General features: G+C 44.0%; 1 long non-coding RNA gene across 1 annotated transcript; it reads right to left on the minus strand.

Annotated features, from left to right (window-relative positions):
* Positions 1–1,082: 1,082 nt before the first annotated feature.
* Positions 1,083–13,119, minus strand: LOC139044956 (uncharacterized). Its single transcript, XR_011502439.1, has 3 exons — positions 13,026–13,119; positions 12,610–12,716; positions 1,083–5,565 (listed from the first exon to the last, which is right to left on the minus strand). It is a non-coding gene; the product is annotated as an uncharacterized lncRNA (long non-coding RNA).
* Positions 13,120–23,449: the final 10,330 nt, after the last annotated feature.

Raw genomic sequence — 23,449 nt, forward strand, 5'->3', positions numbered from 1 at the left:
AGAAAGCTTGCAGGCTTTAAGTCTGATACAGGAGGCTGGACAGAGAGGCCCCACTCTACAATGAGGTCGTGTTCCCAACGTTTCTTTGTGTATGTTGTTTGTTTCCAACACAGAATGCATTTTTCACTGGAAACAATGTTCCCAGACTAGCCCACAAAAGCCTATTTAACCCACCATGCTCAGTAGGAAAAAAAGATGATGAAATTCTAGGAAACAAAACAGGGAAAATGAATAAGAAATACAGTTTAAATGTTGATCTTGAACACTAGTGCTTGAGGAAAAGCAGCTTCCAACCAAGGAGGATGAGGCCATAGGGCCAGAGGTGTGGAAGATTCAGACAGCAGGGTGGAAGCCGGCTGTCACGGCCACACCGGAATCCTGTATCTGATGAGTTGAGGCTGTGGACAGAAGCAGAGCTGCCTTGTCAGGACAGCTCGGGCGCGGGCAGCTCCAAGCCTGTCTGAGGGGGTATTCCTGCAGATCTACAAGCAAAAGAGGGCAGATGAGGGCCGACGCCAATGCTTCCATCCATTGAATTCTAGAGGCTAGAATCAACATGAGAACATTCTTCCATGAAACCAAGATCCGAGTATGTAGTAATTAGTGTCTCATGAGCTTTCCCAGGAAATTTCTGCTTGAGTTGTCTAAGTATAAACATAATACAACTAGAAAAATAATAGGTTCAGTTTTGGTTTCATCACTGAAAACCACCATTTCATCATGGAAACTACCCCTAGGTACTTTCAGGCATTTCCCCCCGTGTATCTGATCTTTGTGCCACTACTTTGAGGCTAAAGCTTTTAGTGCCTAAAAGTGAGGCCTCACAAAGCAGAGGGATCTCCTTATATGGGTGATCTTTTAAAATTTCTTGTGTTATTTTGAATAAGAAAGTATTGTATTTGGGAAAGACCCATTCACCTGAAACAACTCAAATTAACCCTAATTTTGGAAGCTTGTAGAGTCGGTCTCCTGGTAGAATTGGTAAAGAAGGAGGCAAAGAAATTTAACACACAGTTGCTTTGTTACTTTAGTTCCTATTCTTCGAAAGGGGACCTCACGGTTGTTAAGTGCCGTATATCATTGTAAATGAACTCTGAAAGATCCCTTAACGGCAATAGCGGTAAATGGTTGTACTTGTAGCAGCGATGAATCTATATTTAGAGGACAAATACAAAATGAGGTAACATCTCCAATTCGGTGTCTTATATGGAATTTTAAGCGCTTAGGCAGGAGGAGAATGTGCTCTGGAAAACTGTGTTTGAAGATTCCAAAAAGGGCCCTAGTGCTGATGAAGACGCTAAGGTAAGAATATGTTTGTGAAGAGTGTGGATAAAATTGTTTCATGAAACGTGAGCTTGAAAACAGCAATATTCCTTAAGACATTATTTTATACAATGTGTGATTTAAGGATCTATGAAGCCAAATTAATATGTTAAGTATTACAGACATCTGCCTCTTTCATCTACAGCCTTAATAGTTTATATATTTAACTGGACTAATTCAGGGGAAAAAATAGTGGAAAAATAAGGATCACATTATTTATATGATCTCTTTATAGATAGGCATATGTGGAATCCATCACAGACATGTTTGCTTCTAAAGGAGGCAGAGCATACTGGTCTAACAGTAAGGTGAGACCATCCAGGCCCTGGTTACAGCCGTGTCCACTGGGCGAGTCTCTTCTCTCTCTGCAGTAGCTCAGTGTCATCAGCTGTAAAATGGGAACCGTCACACTTCTTACGTCACTGTTTTTATCATCTTTATTATAAATACATAGACTCAATTATGGATTCATTTATACTAATAGTTAGAAAGTGAGTTTAGATCATCTCAGATGACTTAATTTAAAACCATTTTACATTTTACTTAATAATGTGTTTTGGTATCCACCTGCTGTATCTGACCTGCAATTTTACTTTAAACAGAATAATGAGAATAATGAGACTAGGCCACAAGTATTGGCTCCAGTGGTTGAGAACTGCTTAGGTTTCTTTTCTAGTTTTAGTTCTTCCATGGAGCCTGCTCTATGGTGTCAGTAGCAATATAATATGGAAGGCTTTGGGGTCAGATAGCCCGAGATCAAACCCAAGTCCCATCCCTTTCTGGATGTCCGACCTTCAGCAAATTTCTTGATTGTACTCAGCCATGCCTGCCTCTTTTCTAAAATGGGGATGGCAGTGAAATAAAAGTGGGGATGATGAACCCACTTCCTTGGGTTATCGAGAGGATTAAATGAGATCGTGCGTGTAAAACCCAGGAACAGATGGTGGCCATTAATTTTGTTGTTATTATTTTAAAATCTGAGTTGGTAACTGTATCTGTTTCTTAGAGTTGCTGTAACAAAGAACCACAAACTGAGCCACTTAAAACAACAGACATGTATTGTCTCACGCTTCTAGAGGCTAGAGGTCCCGAATCAAGGTGTCGGCAGGACCTACGCTTCCTCTGAAACATGTAGAGAACTCCTTCTCACCTCCTCCTCGCTTTCTGGCATTGTAGATGCCTCGCTCCAGTCACATGGCATCTTCTCCATGTGCGTCTTCACATGGTCTTCCCAGTGTGCGTGTCTGTCTCTGTGTCTAAATGTCCCCCTTTTATAAGAATCCAGTCATATTGGATTAGGGCCCACACTAATGCGCTCATTTTAACTTGATTACTTCTGCAAAGATCCTGTTTCCAAATGAGGTCACATTCTGAGGGACTGGGATTCAGACCAACATCCTTTTGGAGGGTGTCGGGGGGTGGCCACAACTGAACCCATAACTGTCATAGAAGTTCTTTCAAAAATGTTCAAGTGAGAGCTAGTGTCTTGCATTTTGCTATCTAAAATCTCTTCCCTGCAAGATATGATTACAGAAATTTTGCTCATCAGAATGTTCAGATGCAAAAACATAAACTCTTAGGTTGATTCTGTTTGTCAATAAATTTGAAAGCAAGGAATTTGCTTTGTTTAAAGACAGAGGCATTCTTTCCAGCAGGGCTCTGTCAAGAACATGTCACAAAATCGTCTGTTTCCAGTGAACTATTCACTGCCTCGCGTGCAGACAGGCAAAAGCCAAACCTTCTTCTGTCTTGGGTGGCAGCCAAGCCTCTCACTGGGTCTTAATTTCAAATGGTCTTCCAAATCCATCCTCGTGGTCTCTGGTTTGCAATAGAGACAAATGTCCTTATTTTACCGACATTTGGGATGTACTTGGCAATACAGGAATGGGGCTGGGGGATTGGGGAGGTACTATCAGGCTGGCCTTAGTGGAGTAAGGGAAAATTTATTGTTACCCACTTAGAGGTGGAAGCTGTCTTAGAGATCATCTAGTTCTAAGGTTCCCAAATCTGGCTGTGGGTAGGGATCACAAGGGAACTTTTAAAACATATCGATTCCTAGGCTTCATCTGAGAGATATTCAGTCAGAGTTGCAAAGTAGAGCCGGATTATTAAACAACTCTCCAGGTGATTTAGTTTGGGTCAACCTGGCATCAGCCTTTGGAAGTCACTGGCAGATGCAGAGCTGAGGCCTGGAGAGGCTGCCTGACTGCCCATGGTTGGTCAGTGGTTAAGTAGCTGACTGACTCCTAGTTAAGGGCTGGTTCCACTGCTCCAGCTTTCTCCTCCGATGCTGCCAGGGCTTTAATCCTGGTGATATTTGCAAGGGGAGCACAAGGCTTCTCTCCTGCCTGTGGTAGTTCAGAGAGCCTTCCAAGGGCCCAGCAGGTGGAGGCGTTTGTGATTTCATCACTGTGCCAAATAGCTTCGCGATGGGTTGTACAGGTTTGGTGTATCTCTTTCTAAGAGTTTTGTCTTCTATGTTCTTTGTTCTGACATAATTTTTTACTTCACTGAATCATACTTCCACATTTTAAAATATAAACTTGTTTTTTCCCTTCAGTTTTTTAAAACTGAACTATCCTTCAAAGGGCCATCAACACCTTTCTATCAGAAACCACCCATGAAAGGGAGAGATTGAAGGGAGTGGGGGCAGGCCAGACAGAAAAGTTGCAGGAAATCGGCTTCCCACGGAGGTGAGAGTTTGGGGTGTGGAAGAAGAGGAAGAGGCCATCCCTGGAGCATTATCCAGTCCCTTACATTAAGACGCTGTCTGGCTATCAGTGCAGCCAGAGGCAGATCAGCTGTCTCAGAGTTAGGCTGAACGTGGAAGAATGTACAAGTCAGGAACGTGGGTGTTGAAGTCAAGCAGACCCGAGTTCAGATTCAAGGTCTATCACCAGTGAGCCAGTTACTAATGTCTCAGAGCCTCAGTTTGCTCATCTGTGAAATGGGGGAGTGACACCTCATAGGGTGGTGGTGAGCTGTGGAGTGCCCCACCTATGGTCGACAATATACAAATGGTGGTGCTATTATCATGAAAGAATTATGTTTGGGGACTTGTGGGGACCTTTTTCTGTCACTTGCTTGAGGTCTTCTGCACATATCCTTCCAAGGCAGAACTTGGGCTTGCACCCCTCTTTAGCAGAGTGAGTGGTATGATTTGAATGTGGGCCCACTTTGCTATCTGAGGGAGGAGGCAGTGTCTCTGGCCATCCAACCCATTCTGGTCTACCACTGGTGGATCTGAAATAGCAACCCTTTACTTTGCACAAATGAGGTCAATGCAGGAGAAGCAAGTTATGTTTGGGAGAGGAGATAGAGTGGGAGGCTTGGGTAGAAAAGCATAGTTGGCTCTGGAAAAGACCTAGTTCCAGGCTAGAGAGGGTAAGCCCAGACACTGGGATGTTGGGGCAGCATGCAGTTGAGGAGCCAACCTCTGCAAAGGAAGCAGGGCAAGTAGGAGCAGAAGAGGGGAGACAGCAAAGAGAAGACAGCCTGTACATCTGACAATTCCGCCCAGGCCCACCCTGCTGGGTGGACTTGATTTTAAGCTTTGAATTCCTTTCCTGATTATGACTGGTCCACCTGGGCAGGATGCTCCTGCCAAGCTTCAGCTTTTTCATCTCTAAGATGGGCAAAACCAAAGGCCTCATTCATAAACTGATTAGAACAAGTAAGCAATAGATCACGAACAGCTGTGAAAGTCTTGACTGCGTTCCTCGAGGGGTACATTAAGAGACCCTGGAGGGCACCTTCCCTCTCTCCTGAAGCATTGGAAGGGGCAGTCTGTAGCTCTGGACAGGACTCAGGCAGGTCTGTGGGAGCCCAACTGCATCCACCCGATTTTCAAAAGCTTTATCTTTCGCTCTCTGTGATTGCTGCTAAATTAGTCGAGTTGTATTAACATAGGAGTAAGTGCTGAATTGTGTGTGATTACACTCTTCATGCCTCACAGACAACGCCCAGATGTTATTTATAGCCCAAATTCATTCTTTGCTTCTGAAGGTTTCTAAGTCCTTTGATATAGTGATTATCACTCAATCACTTACTATATTAACAATGAAGTTTCTAGACAAAACACAGATCCAGGTCCTTTCTTCTCTCTGAGCCTAGGTTTGGTTTGCTGTGTAAAAGAACGTTGTTTGAGCAACAGCTAAGGCTCGTTGTGATAAAATCCTACATCTCAAGAAGCACTGGCCCCGGGCAGTCCACGGTGGAGATAATGCAGAGCAGTGTTGTCAGCTGTAACAAGCAGGTGAAAGTAGGATAAAATGAGTGTCAAACGCTCTCTCAAAGGGGAAGAATTAATCCATTCACTCTTTCTTTTATCTTTCATTCAACGAACATGTCTTGAGCACTCAGAATGCATGAAGGAATAGTAAAGAAAAGACATGGTTCTCAAGGAGCTGCCAATGGAGGGAGGTGGGGGCAGACCACAGACCTCTTGGAAGGGCTTGTGTGGGAGGCGGTGAGGTGAGGTGAGGGGATGGGGGGTGGGGACAGAGATGAGACTGTCCAGGAGGTGACAGAGAATGCAACCCATGCCTTTTTTTTTTTCCCTGAGAAAGATTTGCCCCTGAGCTAACATCTGTTGCCAGCCCTCCTCTTTTTATATGTGAGCCACCACCACAGCATGGCCAGAGTGGTGTAGGTCCACAGCTGGGAACTGAACCCAGACCACCAAACTGGTGTGCCAAACTTAATGACTAGGCCACCAGGGCTGGCCCCTATGCCCTTTGATTTAAAAAATCCTGCCTAATTTCTCCATGTTCCCTATTTGGGGCTCAAAACATTTGTTTGGGGTAGCGATGGGGTCAGAGAGAATCATGAAAAAGCACCCTTGACCTCTCCTCACCCTGCAAAGTCAGGGGCACAAGCCGGGGACTGAAGGGGCCCAATTTGCCTTAATGGTGGTGTTGTGCTGGGTTAGCAGCTGTTATGCATGTGTATGAACTCGGGTGTCTTTAAAATACTAGCCTTCCCCAATCTCTCCCTGAGTTTGGGAGGAGGTGGATAGACGCTGGGCCGTGATACCTTAGGGCCAGCTCTGCCTGCAGCTCTTTTCTTTTAAAACCTCTTTTCTAGATCATGTCGTGAATCCACCCACCAGTCTGTGAAGAAGGAAGGAGGGGTTATCATCTCTCATATTTCACACACAGGAATATTAAAGAATTAAAAGCTTAAGTAATGTTCCCAAGGTCATAGGATGAATTAGTAACAGAGACAAGTAAGGGATTCAGGTTCCGGTTCTTGCCGCTTTGTTGTCACAGCACTAGAACTCGCTGGCTCTTTACATCTCACGTTAGGTTAGGATTAGGGGCCGTAGCTGTGGATTTGTTCCATCTTAACTTTCATCATTAAAAAAAAAAAAGCGGGGTCACCTCCACTTTCCTAGTCTTCCTTGGCAAAGCTGTTTTTTGACTTTACTGACCAAGGTGCAAAAGGTCCTCAAGTTTCCCCTTCAGCAGGCATGAACGTTCTTGTTCCTCCAGCTCTTGGTATCCTGCAGCAGCTGTCTGAGGGAGCCTGGAGAGCTCCAGCAAGGACGGGCCGGAACTCCAGCTGCTCGTGAGCAAGTGTTCACTATTTATAGCGAGAGGGAGCCTGCCAAGGGATGGAATTTTTTTCCTTCCGTGTAGTTTTGATGCAACCAACAGCAAGTGGGCTCTGATAGATGCTCAATTCTATTACGTGAATGAAGTCTATCACAGTACTTCTCAAACTCGAGTGTGCATCAGAATCACCCAGAGGGGCTTGTTAAAGCACGGATTGCTGGGCGCCACCCCCAGAGTTCCTGATTTGGTAGATCTGGGGTGGGGCTCAAGAATGTGCATTTCTAACAAGTTCTCAGGTAATGCTGCTGCTGCTGGTTGGAGAACCACTTCTCTATTATAATGGGTGGAGTGTACAGGGCAGGACCATCATCCATGGCAGCAGACTGAGCCAAAGGAGTGCACTGACGTGCACCCAAGACTCTTTCAGGTGATCTGACTGTCCTTGTCAAATCAAGATCAGTCACTTCTGAGCCAGCATTTCCAGAGCAAAGGTATTATTTTATAAATAAAGAAAATTGCATAAAATTTAAAGGATAGAGATCATAAGAAATGCATATGTAGACTCTTCAGTAAAACTTATTTTTCTTCTCTCTCTCCTTTCTCCAGGGAAAAAAATGCAATTAATCTGGTCATTTTATCACATCATTGTGTATGGAGTCAAGGCTACCAGATTTGACCTCCACTGTCATCTCCAAGGCAAACCAAACACGGGCCCTGTTGGCTGATGAGGCATCCGTCTTTGATCAAGGGTCAGGGACAAGCACGCTGGCATGCACTGGAAAAATGTGGCTGATCTGCTGAGTAGACCAAGACCCTGGTTTTGGTCTCTCAATTTCTCGCATGAGATTGGCCTGTTAGGTTTTCTGCTTTTTTTTGAATGACCTTTCATATTTCACATTTTCCTAAAAAATTATCCATTTTGCTTGGATTTTCAAAGTATTAGCACATATTTGTACAAATGTTTCCTTTATAAGAATAATAGTTTCCTATCTATGTGTGTTAATCTACTTTCTGATTCCTAAGTTTGTCTTTCCTCCTTTTTTTCTCTATTAGGCTAGATAATGGATTATTTCTTGTTGGTGTTTCTTTTTTTTTTTCCAATGAACCAGCTCTAGATTTCTTTATCAATATGAAGACTTGCAAAGGGTCTGAGATTTTTATCCTACTTGCATGCTAACAGGTTAGTCTGCTGCCAGAACACAGGAGCCTCCAAGGTCTGAGAGAGCTGGAAGGTCAGCATTTGTGCCAGTTCCCTCAAGCCTGGTCCCCAGTGGTCGACACAGCGAAGGCCACAAGGTGATGTCTGCTCACACACACAGTGAGTTGTGTCACAGGAGAGGAATCTGAATCCCACGCTTAGGGAACTTGAATCTGTTATAGCAGACAGTAAGAATGCCTGCCCTTGGCTCTGGGTAGAGGAACTTTAACTTGCAAAGTTGGTTTGCTACACAAACTTCCTTGAAAAGATAGTCCAGGGGCCAGCCTGCTGGCACAGTGGTTAAGTTCACATGTTCTGCTTTGGCAGCCCAGGGTTCACTGGTTCAGATCCCGGGTGCGGACCTACGTACTGCTTATCAGGCCGTGCTGTGGCAGGCGTCCCACATATAAAGTAGAGGAAGATGGGCATGGATGTTAGCTCAGGGCCAGTCTTCCTCAGCAAGAAAGAGTATTGGTGGCAGATGTTAGCTCAGGGCTAATCTTCTCAAAAAAGAAAAAAAATAGTGCAGAACAAAAGCAGCCAGTGCTTCTGCTTCTGGGATGTGCAGAAAAGCAAGAGACGTGTGGAGAATTGTCTCCCAACAATCAATTCCACTGATTTCATTTTCAACCTCACTATATTCTTCTTCTTTTTCTTTTTTTTTTGTGACGAAGAATGGCCCTGAACTAACATCTGTTGCCAATCTTCCTCTTTTTCTTGAGGAGGATTATTCCTGAGCTAACATCTGTGCCAGTCTTCCTCTATTTTATGTGAGATTCTACCAGAGTGTGGCTTGCCGAGTGGTGCTAGGTCTGTGCCCGGGATCTGAACCCATGAACCCTGGGCCACTGAAGTGGAGCATGCGAACTTAACCACTATGCCACTGGGCCTGCCATCAACCTTGTTATATTCTGCTTTCATTTTTAATTTCTTCCTTCTACTTTCCTTAGATTTTAAAAATTATTCTTTTTCTGTCTTGAGTTGAATAATCACTTCCTTCACACTTATTCTTAAACTAAAAAGGTTTTAAGATTATAACGCTTCCTCTGAACAAAGCTTTGACTACATATCATAGCTTTTAATAAGTTGTGTTGTATTGATCATTATTTGCTAAAATTACCTAGGTTTTTATTTTCCTTATTTACAGAAATCAAAGTTTTGAACAAAATTAGTCAATCATCTTTGGGTCTCCTTGCTTTCTTGGTTTACTCTGGAAGCTACTGTCTTTCCCTTGGACCCTTGTAGATTAAAGCTATGAAGCCCTTTTAACAGGATCTCTGTGACTTGTGTGCTAAACAACATTAAGTTGCACATCACTGCAATTTAGGAGGAAATGGAGTTTGGAAGCTGAAGGCTCAGTTCCTGACTTTGCTACTTCTTACTGGTAACTAAATCAGTTACCCACTTGGAGTCTCACTTTTGTCCACAAATGTAGGATTGAATTACATTATCTCTAATATCCTTTTCAATTTATGACTCCAAGAGAGGTGGAGTTAGTTTCAACTAAACTGATTTAATGATTTCTAGGCTGACTTGTTAGTTGGGGCAGCATGGCTGAGAAGAAAGATCTCTGGCCTTAGGAACTGGAAAAGCTGACTTCAGCCCTTGCCACAGGCGAGCAAATTTCTCTGTTTCCTCTTATGTCTTCTTGGGTGACAGTCTCAGAGGAGAGAAAATCATATGGCCCTGGAGATCCATTTCCTCCCCTTTTGTAGCAAGAAGCCAGTTCAGTTGGTCAGAATTAGCTGAGGGAGGAAGAAGCTGATCCCAGAGGCTGAGTCCCGGAGCCTCCCTTTCCAACAGGCTGTTTCAGGGCCCAGGAAGCTCCATCACTCGAGTTATCCAGAAGTTCTCATGCTTCTTTCTCCAAAGGCGTGTAGAGCACTAAAGGTACAGAGCCCCTCTCCTGGGATCTTTCCGTGGTGTGTTCCTGTCCTTTTCGCACAGCCCATGCTATTTGATGAGCACAATGCTAAGGGCTTTACTATATCGTCTCATTTAATCCCCATAACAAGCTTACATTATCCCCATTTTACAAATGGGGGAAACCTAGTGCTCAGAAAAGTGAAGCAACTTGTCCAAGGTTATACTGCTGGAAGAGGTAAAGCTGGAGTTTGAAGTCAAATTGTCAGGTTTTAGGGCCCATACTTTTGACTCTAACAGAGCCCCATTCACATCCTAGGCATCACAGACAATTTTCCCGCAGATGGTGCTAACGGGTCTTATTCAAACAAAATCAGTTTACTATGACAATTTTTTAATAGATGAAGGTAAAGTGTAGGGGACATCTTTTCTAATTTGTGAAAAGCACTGTATGGACAAGCAGCAGCCCTGAGGTAATATGACTATTAGGACTATTAGTAGGAGGCAGTTAACACACGGTGATGAAAATATATTTCTTTGGGGCCGACCCTGTGGCGGAGTGGTTAAGTTCACGCACGCTGCTTTGGCGGCCTCAGGTTGGTGGGTTCGGATCCTGGATGCAGCTCATCAAGCCATGTTGTGGTGGCATCCTACATAACAGAACTAGAATGACTTATATGGTGCTTTGGGGAAAAAAAACAAAAAAGAGGAAGGTTGGCAACAGATGTTAGCTCAGGGCCAATCTTGGAAAACAAATTGTATTTCTTTTTTTTTTTTTAAAGAAATGTTTAATTCAAGACACATTCGGCACTCATAAAAACAGAAAGCCCAGTCTCAGGAGGGAAGGAGGCAGTGGGACAAGGACAGAGGAGGATGTTCAGAGAGCCCAATACATTGACCTCACAGGTCCCAAGGCCAGAGCATTCAAGGTCCCTGGGGCTTCTCACTCTTTCCTTACTGCTCTGTTGACACTTATTTCCCAGATCTCATAGGAAAATTATCGGGAACTAGAATGTCTGTGAGAGTTCCACTGCATTGCTGCTTGTAGGAAATAATTCGTTGTCCTATTGTTGGTATGGAAGTCTGTGACTAGGAACATCTGTTTTATACAAGCAGATGGGGGAAAAATCTTCATTTTTAAGAAATTAACTTTATTATGTTTCATGAGCTGAAAGTGACCCCTTGGATCTATAGTGCTTTAGATCCACACGGGGCTGTAGAAATCCCTTACCTTTCTAACAGCATTTTGTTACAAAATATCCCTTAATTCTTTTCCATAAGGCTCAAATGTCCTACTTCCATATGCTATTTTCAGTTTTTGTGAGCAAAATACTCTTCTGAGAACTGCCAGCATTCATATTAACTCATTCCCTTCTTTTTCCCATGGCTCAGCAAATGACAGATTCTCTGGGGTCCAAGTAGGGCCCAGCCTTCTAGATTCTCCCTTGACTCAAGTTTTATCAAGGTATAAACAAATTATGCCTTCAGGGCAGCCAGCAGTCCTCAAAGTGTCCCCGGAGGACCTGTGATATGTATACGCTTTCAACACGCAGATGTGCATATGTATGCGTCCCTGGCTGGGTGATGTGCATAGTGAGATGAATGTTCACGTGCACTTGTAAAGTAAAGCGCAAGGCTTCACTGTCACACTATAAACCCATACACCAGCGTGCCTGTTCATACTGAGGCACAGAGGCACACAGAAACACACGCACATATCCATACAGAAATAGACACAGCATCCAGAGAGAGCAGATGGATGCACGGAGGCCGTCCTGTAAGAGGCAAACAAAAGCCTTCATAGGCTCCTGAGTTAAAAGGATCCCAAAACTAAGAAAAAGGTAAAATTGGCACAAGATAAAAAAGATAACTGCCTTGATGAGAATATGTTCACAGCCAGCCAAAAGCAAAATAACGGGGCCCTGGAATTTCGTATAAATGTAGTTCCTAGCTTAGAATCTAGGAAAAGGAATAATTCCAATAATGGGATTTCCTTTGATTCCTCAGCACTACCAAGAGAGGGGAGCACTTTGAGCTACACTGGAACGTCCCCAGTAGGAAAGTTTTATGCAAATTTTATGAATGTTACCTCTTATACTAATGTCCTTTAAATCCATGTATTTATCATTTGGCTGATTCCAAGTTCTTCTGTATTAGCTTTCCGAAAATTAACTTGGCTCCCTGAGAGGTCTCTAACCTCTGCTCAATCGACAGAATTTTAGCAATACCAAAGGTAGTTCCCCTTGGAGTTTTTTGGGGTGCTTCCTAGGGAAATATTGAAGCAGGTATATCTCTCACTGCAAAATAATCCATGTATCTGGTGTATAAATTAGTCTCCTGAGAGTTTGTTTAATACAAATTCATTCAGTAGAATTTGAGCTAAGAAAATTGAATTTCTTTTTTTTAACATCAGCCAAAATTTAGTGCTTTCTCAGGGAATTCACCCTAACCTCTCAGAAGTAATCTCATAGCTTTCACTCACTCACTCATTCATTCGTTTACTTAGTCATTCAACAAGTATTTATTTAGCACCTAATGTGTACCAGGCTCCATTCTAGGTGGGAGGGATACATCAGTGAACAAAACACACAAAACCCTCGTGGCCTTCTATTCTAGTGGAGTTAGTGCCTTGGCTTCCCCTTTCCTGAGGCTGCACACAGTTGTACTTACCCATTTGCGTGATCATTTGATTGTCAGTTTCCTCCTCTTCTGTAAGACCCATGAGGACTGCGTCAGTTTTGCTAACCATCGTGCATCTAGCACTCACACAGCGCCAACTTGTAGAAGGCATTCAATAAATATTTGAGGAATGAGTAAATTAGTACATTCTCAAAGCTTCCTAACTGGACTCTGGGCCTTAAGCAACTGATCCTAAGTGCTCAGAACTGCAACAATTATGCACGCTTGGAAATTACTAGTAGGCACTGCTCTCGTGGGACATGATCTCTTCCCCACCCAGTCTTTGACACAACCCTAGAAAAGTAATGTGGTCTCATCAGGAAAAGGGAGGCCCTGAGTTCAGCTTTCCTGAGCCGCCCTCAGCTCCTACTTGGTGCAGAGGCCGAGTTGAGAGTTGGTGGTCTTACCATGGGGCTCTCTGTGAGCACTGGATGAGCGACCCCACGGTAGGGCTTGGGTAGACCAGCTAGCCGTGTGGAGAAAGTGGTGAGAAGCCCAGGATTCTGCAGCAAGAGCTGAGATGAGGCTGGGTTAATAAGGGAGGAGTCGGCCACCCCACCCCTGCTGTGTCCCTGCCTTGCCTGCCCTGGAGTTGCTGAACCAGCAGTTGCCAACTTCTGCATTTGAGGCCAGTAGCGCCAGAGGGAAGAGATCAGCAGATTGCAGCCAGCAGACACCCAGACACAAGCACCCAGCCAGGGTCTCACCCTCCGCCCAGCACCATGGGGACAGTCAAACACATGTACTAATGAAGCACTTTAGAAAGATGCCAAACAAGTCTCTAAACTGGCTGGTTATCCTGCCGTAGTGCAGGTGAAAATGTCTGTCAGTAAGGGGATGAATGACGACAAGGGGAGACTCTGGACCGCGGCTACCTTGGGACAATCCAGGGGGAAAGTAGCAGATTTTGCTATTTGGGTTACACCAAGCCAGAAAACCCTACCTCTCCCTTCTTGGGGTGGCAAAGGCCGATCTCACCATGTCCTCGTCTTGTCATATCCTACATTCCTCTTCTGTTGGAGAACTGGCTGGACTCTCCATTCCAGGACAAGCCAGGGACACAAAGTTCTCTTCTCTCATATACTGAGGAGCCATTTTAGGAGAGAAGCAAGAGGAAGGAAAGGTTACCTGAAACAGAGAGATTTTAAAAGTTTTTATAATTAACTTTACTGAGATATTATTTACATATAATAAAATCATAGATTTTTAGTACATGGTTTGAATTTTGACAAATGTGACATATTTTTATCACTGCAAAATTTCAGTCAGTCCTGAAGGAATGAGTGTTTTTATCCCAAAAGATTGAATCCTAAAATGAACCACACAAATGCTCAGAATGAAACAAACCTAAACATGGTAGGACCTAAGTTAATTTTCTTCCAACACATCCACAGTTTCAGATCTAAGGAAGAAGATCAAAATAATTATAGACAAAATAAAGTAGCTACAGTTTATCTGTATATCAGGTCTAGCAAGAGATAACTTTGTGTTCTTGCTATATTTGAGAAGTTGAAGGATTTTATGTTGGAAATTAAGAGAATTAGAGGTAGACTGAAATTGGGGAGAAGAGAATATTTAGATAAAGAGGTAGGCACACAAAAAAAATGGCATACCCATACCCATAGCAGCATTATTCACAATAGCCAAAAGGTGGAAGAAACCTGAGTGTCCATTAATGGATGAATGGATAAACCAAATGAATGTGGAATATATATATATATATATATACATATACATACACACACACACACACACACAATGGAATCTTATTCAGCCTTAAAAAGGAAGGAAATTGTGACATATACTACAACATGGATGAAGCTTGAGGACATTATGCTAAGTGAAATAAGCCAATCAGTAAAAGACAAATACTGAATGGTTCCACTTATGCGACGTACATAGAGTGGTCAAATTCATAAAGACAGAAAGTAGAATGGTAGTTGCCTAGGGGGAGGGGGAATGGGGAGTTGCTGTTAAATGGGCATAGAGTGTTGCAAGATAAAAAGAGTTCTGGAGATGGATAGTGGTGATGGTTACACAACGAGGTGGATGTACTTAATGCCACTGAACTGTACACCTAAAAATGGTTAAGACGGTAAGTTTTATGTTATGTCTATTTTATCACAGTTTAAAAAAGGAAAAGAAATGGTGGGTGATCATAGAAGTACCATCTGACTCCAAAGCCAGTGCTTTACCATCAGGTACACAGCCTTCCACAAGCCAAAGGGGTACCGCCTCACTCCACCTCCTCTTCCTCAAAGGCGCAACTGTGGACCGTGAGGACCTTCTACCATGACTCCCTGGAGAGGTGCTTGTGCGGCACATGCCCATGCACTCGGGTGGAGCACACATCTGTAGCATTCTCCTGGGTGCAATTCAGGGTGCTAACTGGCATGTAGACATGTGGCAATGAGCCAGTCAACAAGCATGGACTGGCCAATCTTTGTGATCACACTGAACCAAGCTCAGTGGAAAATGTTCATAAATTATCCCTCCTCGTAGATTTGCCGAATGATTGCTGTGTTTAAGGTTTTGGCCTAGGAGTTGTGTGTGTGTGTGTGTGTGTTGGGGGGCAGCAGGTGGTGAGACTGAACATGGTGGACCTCAAGGAGGGTTGCTCTGGTAGGGGAGGTTACCTTGTATGTCCATAGCTACAGAACGGTGCTCAAAGTCGTAGGTGCCACGGTGGAGGCACAGATAGACTGTTGGGAGCAGGGCCACTAGGAAGGGAACTTCATCTGCGCTGATCTTAGCCCTGTGGTTGGCAGTTTTACAAAAATAACTTCATGCAATTTTCCAAACAACTTTGAGATGGATCTTATAAGAGGGATCACTGAAGTCTAGAGACAGCAAGTGACATCCCTCCCCAGATCACACAGGCAAAAAGTGACAAGAGCCAGGCTTCAAATCTAGACTTTCTGACTCAAAAGCCAATGCTTTATTCACCATACCAGTCGTCTCAACGTGGGGAACCTAACCTGGAGGTATTTGCAGATATTTCAAAGGGTATGTGGGTGAAGGTGGTTTTAAGGATATGGTTCATTTTTATTTTCCAAAAATAGCTGAAACAATATTTCCCATCCACATGCTCTTCTGGAACCTTGCCACACCCTCCTCAGAAGGAGGAGAGTGTGTATCTTCCCCTTGAACCTGGGTGGACCTTTGTGAATATCTCAACTAACAGAGTTGGCAGAAGTGATGCTCCACGACTTCTGAGGCTGGGTCCCCCTGCCTCTCTCTCAGGATGCTTACTTTTGGAACCCAGCCACCAAGCTATGAGAATGCCCAGACCTCATGGAGAGGCCACATGAAAAGGAGTTGTGTCAGGGGCCCCAAGACCACCCCCAGGTTTGATGATTTACTACGAGGTCACAGAGGACTCAGCATATGGCTGTACTCATGGCTAAGATTTACTGTAGTGAAAGGATTCAGTGCAAAATCAGCAAAGAGAAAAGGTGCTTGGAGCAAAGTCAGGAGGAAACAGGTGCAAGCCTCGGTGGTCCTCTCCCAGGGGAGTCACACAGAACACACTTAACTCCTCCAGCAACGAGCTGAGACAACACGTGAGAAACATGGTCTACAGTGCCCAAGCCTTTTACAGTGGGCTAGTCATCTAGGCACCCTCTGCCTAGTATGTTCCAAGGTTCCACTCCTCCGGAAGGAAAGCAGGTGCTCAGCATAAGCCACGTTGTACAGACAATGTAAGCACAGGCAGCCACCCTTACCAGTTAGGATGGTAGGAACCCTCCCACATCCAAATTCCCAAATACCATCAAGGACCAGCCTGCAAGTAGGCCCTTCTAAGAAGAGCAGTCAGGCCCGCTGTGTCAGCTCTTTCCTGCACAGGACCTAAAGACCCTGACCTCTGCCCTGACTGAGCTCCCAGGGACAGCCATCCACAACTCGACCTCCGTGTAGGGAGTCATCTTGGAAACACATTCCCCCACCCTTAGTCAAGCTACCCCTGCTGATGCCAGGTGGAGCAGAAACAAGCTTTGCCCCCACCAAGCCCTGCCCAAGTTACAGATCTGTGAGCAAAGGAAACGAGTGTTCTTGTTTTAAGCTACCAAGTTTGGGGTAGTTTGTTAAGCAACAGGAGATAGGGAATAATTTTCCAGATTCTAATCTTCCATATGCACTCTTCTAAAATTGATCACCTTGAGAACCTAAGGGCAAGATAGACCCCTTCACAAAGGGCATTCTTTAACTTTACGACTTAAGGTATATAACAACCCTCCTGACCTTACCAAGATGCTTTTTCCCAGATTGTCGTCAGAACGCTTTACCTGTAAAGGGCTAGATAGTAAATATTTCAGAACCTGTGGGCCACATACTGTTTCTTTGCAGGTTCTTCTTTGTGTGTGTTTTACAATCCTTTAAAAACATAAAAACCATTTTTGGCTTGAGGACAGTGCAAAAACAGGCTGGGCAGGATTTGGCCAGCACCAGCTGGCTTTAGTTGGCCAACCCCTGTCCTAGATAGTTAAAAAAACAAAAATCAGGCCCTGTGGCCTTGTGGTTAAGTTCAGCGTGCTCTGCTTTGGTGGCCTGGGTTTGGTTCCCCAGCACGTCTCTATGCCACTTGCTGGTGGCCATGCCATGGCAGTGATCCACATACAAAATAGAGGAAGATTGGCACAGGTGTTAGCTCAGGGTGAATCTTCCTCAGCAAAAAAAAAAAAAAAAAAAAAGCAAACAAATAAAACAAAACCTCCAGTGCAGCAAAGAAAGGGAGAATGTGAAATAATGGTGTCAATACTGAAAAAGAGAAGGACTCAAATATTTGGGTAACAAATCTTTTTGCAAGCCAAGTGGTTTCTAATTCTTTGCTTTCAACTGTATTGGAGGAGAATTTAATTAAATTTTTAGCTGGTAGATCATAAAAAATAATTTTAGATGCTGGATCACTATGTGATTGTTGGCCCATAACTTGGAAGGCATTCAGAGAATTAAGCAAAATTGCAGCTACAAACTTCATTCCATTGTCACCTGTTTGTTCATGTCAACAATATTCTTTGGTGCTGTGTCTATAAGAAATAAAAATAGGAATAGAATTCATATAGAAGTTTCTATCCTTCTAGCAATAAGTAATATTAATAAAAAAAAATACAAGCACTTGTGGAAAAGAAAAAGTCCCATCTTAAGAGATACATTTCTAATAAAATTTTACTTTTTATCTTTAACAAATACATATATGTTGTTTGTTCAACTGTATACTACTGATAATTATAATAATGACTTAATTCAAAGTAAAATTTTTAAATACTCAGAGCCTAATCGTTACAGGAAATTTAAATAATTTTCAATTTCAACTTCTATTCATATATTTATGGCAGAGATATATGAAAGAGTGATCAATAAAATACATTTAAGAATAAAATATATTACTTTAGCATAAAATTCAATGGAGGAAATAGAATGGAAATAAAAGCTCATGGAGGAAAAGGAGCAATATAAAATTTCCAATTGTCAAGCAGAGCTTATTCTTGTATTTTTTTTTTAAGATTTTATTTTTTTTCCTTTTTCTCCCCAAAGCCCCCAGGTACATAGTTGTGTATTCTTCGTTGTGGGTTCTTCTAGTTGTGGCATGTGGGACGCTGCCTCAGCGTGGTCTGATGAGCAGTGCCATGTCCGCGCCCAGGATTCGAACTAACGAAACACTGGGCTGCCTGCAGCGGAGCGCGTGGATTTAACCACTCGGCCACGGGGCCAGCCCCTATTCTTGTATTTTTTAAAATGGATGATGGTGGCTTTCAAATTGCTGTGGCTTTTAGATTCTCCTGGATGCATTTAAAAGAGCGATACGATGGTTTTATTTTAAAATGTCAATATTTGCAATAAACCAGAACAGCAGCTCTCAGGTGTGGTTCCTGACCCCTCAGCACTGGGATCACCTGGGAACTTCCCAGAAAGGCAAATTCTCAGGCCCCACCCCCCCAACCACAGAATAGGAGATCTGAGGACGGGCCCCAGCAATCTGTGTTTTAACCTGCCCTCCAGGTGAGCGGATGCATGCTCAAGTTTGAGAACCACTGTATCAAAATTGCTGCCTTTGTAGTTACTTAAACTTATAATGAAAATCTTCTAAAAATTTTTTTTTAAAGATTGGCACCTGAGCTAATAACTGTTGCCAATCATCTTTTTCTTTTTTTTCCTGCTTCTTCTCCCCCAAATCCCCCCGGTACATAGTTGTATATTTTTAGTTGTGGGTCCCTCCAGTTGTGGCATGTGGGACGCTGCCTCAGCATGGCCTCATGAGCTGTGCCATGTCCGCGCCCAGGATCCGAACCAAAACCCTGGGCTGCCCGGACGCAGACCACGCGAACCCAACCACTCGGCCACGGGTCGGCCCCAATGAAAATCTTTTTATGTCCATTTAAAACGTGTGAAGGGACATATGGTCTTACAAAAAATTATTTGAGGTGTCCACAAACAAAAATGTTTGAGGACCATTGCCTCTTTATATCTTTAAATGAAAAATAATTTTCTCCTGTGGAGGGAGTACGGGACTGGGACAAGCATTGAGGATGGTTTCACCTAGAAACTGGATAGGATTTGACATTCACGTGAGAGAAGAGGATGGCAGGTAGAGAGGACAGTGTGGAAAAGGCTTGGAAGTGGGAGAGCACAGGTGTGAGGGAGGGAAGCCTTGGGCGAGGCTGGAGCACAGAGTGTGCGGAGGGAGTAGTTGGAAATAAATCCGGAAAGACAAGATTGCAGCCATGCCAGGATTTTATTTTGAGCAGGAGAGAGATGTGGTCAGAGATGTGCTTTGTTGGAGTGAGTCTGGCATAGATCAGGTGGGAGAGACCGGAGGCAGGGAGACCAGATCCTGAGGGGCACCCAGGAGCCTGTCATCGCCGCAGGTGGGTCACCACCCTCTCTTAGCTGGAATGGCCCCTGTCATCCCTGAAAAGTGCGGGTGATGCCCACGAGGGGTCTAATAAGAGCTACATTTGGTCTTTGTGCCCAGTTGCTGGCACAGAGCTCCTGAAACCCTTGGAATTTCCTGAGTGATAGGCATGTCAGTATTCATAAGGTGCCCATTTTGAGCACACCTGAGTTTATGCTAATGAGGTGACCTAGTGTGGGGCGGCTCCATAGCCTCAGGATGGGGCTGGTCACCAAAAAGACGAAGTGGTTAGGAGCTCTGAACTTTCAGCCCCATGCACCGACCTCCAGGAAGGGGAAAAGGAAGGAGCTGCAGATAAGTCCTATAAAAACTCTTGAGGAATGAGATTTGATGAGTTCTGGCTTGGTGAAGGCATCCATATGCTGGAAGGGGGTGCACCCCAGTCCACGGGGACAGAAGTTCCTACTCTTGGAACCCTCCTGGACCTCGTCCTAAATACCTCTTCATTTGGTTGTTCGTCTATATCCTTTACAATAAACTGGCAAATGTAAGTAAATGTTTCTCTGAGTTCTGTAAGCTGCTCCATCAAATTAATCGAACCTGAGGAGGGGGTTGTGGGAACCTCTGAGCTAGTTGCTCAGAAGCACAAGTAATAACCTGGACTTGCGACTGGTGTCTGAAATGGGGACTGTGGGAATTTAGCCCTTAACCTATGACATCCAAGGCTATCTCCAGGTAGTGTCGAAATTGAGTTAAATTTGTTGGACTGTCAGTAGTGTCTGCTGAGATTTGTAGAATTGCTTGGTGGTGTTGGAGAACATTCCAGACCACCCAATCCAGAACAATGCCCACCCAACCCAGGAAGACTGGCAAACCCCAGGGACTGAGTCTTGTTGCTGTTTTGAGGCAGCTATGGTCCATCTGTTGCCTTGGGCTCTAGCCTAGTGCCACGTTTGAATTCTTTGCCATTCCCTAAGTAGAGATCAAGCCCAGCTCCTGAGATCAATGAGATGTCTGCAAAACGCCAGGAGTTGCTCAGGCAGAAGGAATTCACAAACTCCTGGAGCACATTATTGTTATCTTTGTTTCTATTTAACCAAGGACTCGCCAGGGAGGGAAAGCATTACATCATCAAAGCAATCTCTCATTGGCTGCCCATTCCCCAAGGGGAGGGTCCTCTTTCCAGTTGCTTAGTTCTCCTAAGTATTACATGCAGCAAAGAGGCCTGTCCTGTCACTTCAGTTTCCAGATTCAATGCCTCTGATGTCATGAGTTTACAGCAAGAGAGTTAGATAATGCAGTGATGGTAAATTTTGGTTGACAGAATTATGCACTTCAGAGTAAGCTGCTCTGAGCCTCATGCTTTCCCCTTTAAGATTGCTTTCGATTTTGCATCACTACATTAATTCATAATACAATATGCATGAGGGACAGGGATAATGAAATTGTGACACTAGCTCTTCTATTTAGTGTCCTATAAAACGGGATGCAAATGAATTGGTTCTGTCGGTGCATTTTATCACAAGGCTTCAATTTACAGTTCCTGCAAGGATTGCTGTCCGAGTGCTTCGAGCTTCAGGTGCCATCTCAGTTTTCATTACCCGTCTCATTTCTCGGAGGTTAATAATTGAACGGATTTTTTTTTTTTAAATCTTATACAATTATGTTGAAGAAAAGGAGGAAATTGTCACAATTTCTTTTCTCCAGACTTGAATTTCATGTTTCTTTTGGAGGAGAAGAAGAGTTAAAATGAATACCTCACTTTTTGGGGCAGTTAGAAAGCAATATAATTCTAAAGTGAAATTTCACTTAATCCATCAAACAGTCCCAATCATTTGATGAAAAAAAATGTAAAGAATAAAATTTCAAAGGGATTTTATTTTAAAATAGCTACTGGGCATGTACTGTAATAAAACTTTTAATGACTACTTTATTTTTCATTTCTGAGCTCATCTTTAGTGGAATTACCAGGTGAATAGAACCAGAGTGATGGCCTGGAAGACAAAATTCTTTGCTTTCTGAAATAATAAAAAGTAGCATCCTCTGGTGATTTAGAATCTTTCTCGGGAACTCGCGGTTCCCACTAAGCAGCCTCGCCTGGTGCCCTGCACATTCCCTTGGGGATGGTGATGGGAGCATTACCACACCTGCTGTCTTTGTCTATGCCTTGCGGAGGTGAGGTTGAGGAAGCCCTGGGAGGTGCCACAGCTTTTCTGAGGCTGCACAGTCCCTGAATCAATTGAAACCAGGGCCTGGGGTCTCCTGGGAGGAGCCTTCCCACCTGTGGCTCTCCCAGAGTTACACAGCCAGCAGCGTCATGGGGCCAGTCCTCGGAGATGGAGAGGCTGCAGGGGAAGCAGGTCTCTGGAGGCCTCTTAGCATCACACAACTCAGAAGGATCTGCCCCAGGGTGTGTTTTTTTCCCTCTCATGCACACTAGTCTTTCTGGAACACAGACCAAATTCACTGCAATGATGTCCAAAGGAACCCTTCAACGAAACTGTATTTTGTGAAGAGCTTTTCTGTTTTCAGAGAGGGTTTGAGGTGATGTTTTTACATCTGAGTGTTAAGAGCCAATATGGTGTTGTGGTTCAAACCTCAGGTGTTGGCGTTATAGTGGGCCAGCTCCTCAATTCATCCAGCACTTACTAGCTGTGTGGCCTTGTTAATGGAAACTTTCTGAGCCTCAGTTTACTTTTCTGTAAAACTGGGATACTACATCCATGTCATAAGCTTGGTGTATGGATTAAATAAGATCATACATACATATATGTATGTATGTATAAAATGCTTACCACAGGGCCTAGGACATAGGAAACACTTAAAGAAGTTGAATTTCTTCCTCTTAACACTACTGTTAGAAATTTGATCCATTGTTGAAAAGTTCTAGATTGCTGAATCCTTTTCTCTCTGCAAGATAACCCAACAGTGTGAATCTGAGAGAATTTTGGGTGGAGAAAGACAGACTTTCGGTCTCCACTTAAGGAGTCCCTCTCTTTACTTGGGTTCTGGGAGGCGGGGTCGAGGCTAGAACAATGCCACTGGTGTCCCCAGCTGCATCATAAGCAGCCAGGGTTTTCTGTCAGGTATAAGGATACACAGGCCTGCAGAGAAGCACCGGGATGGATCTCTCTTCCAAAGGGTTCTAATCCTGCTCCTATTTCCCCTACAGTATCTGTCTTTTGCTGAAATTGGAAAAAGTCTGCTGGGCTATCATTTTAGAACACAGAACATTTCCATTCCTTGAAAAAAATGTTTCTAAAGAAGTGTCTCGACTGGAGGCAGAGTGGAGACTCAGGGATGGTTCTGGTAAGTTAAGTTAGGCCATAACCTCTTCTTGCATCAATCTGTTCACAACTACTCATGTCCGGAGGGGTGAGTGGCCTCCTGGGAAAATGGGAGCCTGCAAGAGGGCTGTTTCCAGAACGGCCTCCCGCCCAGGCAGCACGACTTCATGCCCCCAGGAGAAAAGGTCTTTGTGCCTGAATTGAAAGGGCTTGTGACTAAGGCTTGTGACATTCTGAGGCTGAGAACCCTTGTGTTGTCAACTCTCTAACTGAGTGTAACCAGGGAATGTTCTCACTTCTCCAGAGAGATGAGGCTGTCATCCAGCCCCAGGGGCACCCAGGCGGAGCCGTGGCTCCAGGCGGGCCAGGCCACCACCAGCTCAGAGGAGCTTCTCTGGGGTCAGGGTTGAGGTCCCCTTTCAGCCAAGCTTGCAACTTATAAATACACACCCTGGGGATTCCGAAATATACTCAAGTGAGGGGAATTTTGATGTTAAGCTGGTGGAGGCTGTGAGTCATGGAGATTTGGATATTAATACTGACAAAATCCCATTTGTGGTCACAGACTAGTGAAGCCTGAGATGTTTTGGCTACAGAGACACAGAAACAATTTCCACAAGATGTATTCTTCAGGATTTAGCACTCAATTCTTTAATTTAATCATTCATTATGAGTCACTAAACAAAACAAA

Source organism: Equus asinus, chromosome 3 (genome assembly GCF_041296235.1).
Source record: "Equus asinus isolate D_3611 breed Donkey chromosome 3, EquAss-T2T_v2, whole genome shotgun sequence".
Taxonomy (NCBI): Eukaryota; Metazoa; Chordata; class Mammalia; order Perissodactyla; family Equidae; genus Equus; species Equus asinus.